This window comes from Thalia democratica, unplaced genomic scaffold (genome assembly GCF_965202585.1).
Source record: "Thalia democratica unplaced genomic scaffold, ktThaDemo2.hap1.1 HAP1_SCAFFOLD_1133, whole genome shotgun sequence".
Lineage (NCBI taxonomy): Eukaryota > Metazoa > Chordata > Thaliacea > Salpida > Salpidae > Thalia > Thalia democratica.
Window position 1 is genome coordinate 1 of NW_028140044.1, and position 2,500 is coordinate 2,500.

The 2,500-nt window shown below is 49.5% G+C and overlaps 3 non-coding genes across 3 annotated transcripts in view; all 3 read left to right on the forward strand.

Annotated features, from left to right (window-relative positions):
• The first annotated feature begins 47 nt into the window (after positions 1-47).
• Positions 48-1,856, forward strand: LOC145847849 (small subunit ribosomal RNA). The gene has a single exon (XR_014371552.1). It is a non-coding gene; the product is annotated as a small subunit ribosomal RNA (ribosomal RNA).
• A 182-nt stretch (positions 1,857-2,038) lies between these two features.
• LOC145847856 (5.8S ribosomal RNA) lies at positions 2,039-2,191 on the forward strand. The gene has a single exon (XR_014371558.1). It is a non-coding gene; the product is annotated as a 5.8S ribosomal RNA (ribosomal RNA).
• A 222-nt stretch (positions 2,192-2,413) lies between these two features.
• The window catches only part of LOC145847852 (large subunit ribosomal RNA), a 3,631-nt gene continuing 3,544 nt past the window's right edge, over positions 2,414-2,500 (forward strand). Inside the window, exon 1 of the ribosomal RNA XR_014371555.1 lies at positions 2,414-2,500. This exon is cut by the window's right edge and continues 3,544 nt beyond it. This is a non-coding gene — a ribosomal RNA (large subunit ribosomal RNA).

Sequence of the window (2,500 nt, forward strand, 5' to 3'; positions counted from 1 at the left end):
AGTAAAAACGCTCAGTCGAGCAACGGGTTTAAACGCCCTCGGATAGTTATCTGGTTGATCCTGCCAGTAGTCATATGCTTGTCTCAAAGATTAAGCCATGCAAGTGTAAGTACGAGCTCACGTACAGTGAAACTGCGAATGGCTCATTAAATCAGTTATGGTTCATTTGATTGTACGCTTTTACATGGATAACTGTGGCAATTCTAGAGCTAATACATGCGTAAAAGCGCCGAACTGACGTGAGGCGCGCATTTATCAGACCAAAACTAACCGGCTTTCGGGTCGTTACAATGGTGACTCTGGATAAGCTTGCGGATCGCACGGCCTAGTGCTGGCGACATCTCATTAAAGCAACTGCCCTATCAACTATCGTCGGTACGGTATCGGCCTACCGAGGTTGTAACGGGTGACGGAGAATCAGGGTTCGATTCCGGAGAGGGAGCCTGAGAAACGGCTACCACATCCAAGGAAGGCAGCAGGCGCGCAAATTACCCATTCCCGGCTCGGGGAGGTAGTGACGAAAAATAACAATGCAGACCTCGTACGAGGTCCTGCAATTGGAATGAGTACACTTTAAACTTTTTAACGAGTATCCATTGGAGGGCAAGTCTGGTGCCAGCAGCCGCGGTAATTCCAGCTCCAAAAGTGTATATTTAAGTTGTTGCGGTTGAAAAGCTCGTAGTTGGATATAGGGACGGCGAGGTTGGTCGGTCGAAAGGCTAGCACTGGCCTTGTTGTTCTTGTTGGTCGGTGCCTTCGCGGTGCTCTTAACTGAGTGTTGCGGTGGTCCGGCAAGTTTACCTTGAAAAAATTAGAGTGTTCAAAGCAGGCTTTACGCTTGTATAATGTTGCATGGAATAATGGAATAGGACCTCGGTTCTATTTTGTTGGTTTTCGGAGCACGAGGTAATGATTAATAGGAACGGACGGGGGCATCCGTACTGTGCCGTTAGAGGTGAAATTCTTGGATCGGCGCAAGACGAACGACTGCGAAAGCATTTGCCAAGAATGTTTTCTTTAATCAAGAGCGAAAGTCAGAGGTTCGAAGACGATCAGATACCGTCCTAGTTCTGACCTTAAACGATGCCGACTAGCGATCGGGCAGTGTCGAACTTAAGAACTGTCCGGCAGCTTCCGGGAAACCAAAGTCTTTGGGTTCCGGGGGAAGTATGGTTGCAAAGCTGAAACTTAAAGGAATTGACGGAAGGGCACCACCAGGAGTGGAGCCTGCGGCTTAATTTGACTCAACACGGGAAATCTCACCCGGCCCGGACACAGCGAGGATTGACAGATTGAGAGCTCTTTCTTGATTCTGTGGGTGGTGGTGCATGGCCGTTCTTAGTTGGTGGAGCGATTTGTCTGGTTAATTCCGATAACGAACGAGACTCTTACTTGCTAAATAGCTGCTCGACCCATTGGGTCGGAGACAACTTCTTAGAGGGACTAGTGGCGTTTAGCCACACGAGATTGAGCAATAACAGGTCTGTGATGCCCTTAGATGTTCGGGGCCGCACGCGCGCTACACTGACCGGATCATCGTGTGTTCCCTAGGCCGAAAGGTCCGGGTAATCCGTTGAACCCCGGTCGTGCTAGGGATAGGGACTTGCAATTGTTTCCCTTGAACGAGGAATTCCCAGTAAGCGCGAGTCATTAGCTTGCGTTGATTACGTCCCTGCCCTTTGTACACACCGCCCGTCGCTACTACCGATTGAATGGTTTAGTGAGGTCCTCCGATTGAGCCTGGTACGTGCGGCAACGCACTCGCCGGTGTTCGAAAAGACGATCGAACTTGATCATTTAGAGGAAGTAAAAGTCGTAACAAGGTTTCCGTAGGTGAACCTGCGGAAGGATCATTAACGAATCGAAATTTGATTTCAAGCGACGTCTCTTCTTCGAAGGGACCGAGCCCTGTAACTGTTATAGTTCGGTCGCGTTGCTTTCTGACAGCGGGAGTAATAATTCAGCACGCAAGTGCTGGCGCGGCCGCTTCTTTTTGAACACGATTTTTTGGTTGCATTGAGATTGATTAACACGAGAGATCTCTTAGCGGTGGATCACTCGGCTCGAGCGTCGATGAAGGACGGAGCTAGCTCCGAGAAGTAATGTGAATTGCAGGACACATTGAGCATCGATATTCTGAACGCGTATTGCGGCCTCGGGTAATCCTGGGGCCACGTCCGTCTCAGGGTCTTTAACACACCGATCCTTTCATTAGTTTGAAAGTGCCTGCGACTCGTTTCTTAATTAAGGAGCGTGTCGTCAAAGACAGCTGGTCTGGCGATTTCACAGCTGAAGCGTGAGCAGCCTGCTGGCCTCGGGTGAGGTAGCAACGACGGTAGGTGCTCGAGAATAAGTTAAGTGACTTCAAAAGGCCGACGTACAAAGCGCATGTACTTTTGTAGTACATCACTTTTGACCTGAGATCGGGCGGGACGACCCGCTGAACTTAAGCATATCACTAAGCGGAGGAAAAGAAACTAACAAGGATTCCCCTAGTAAC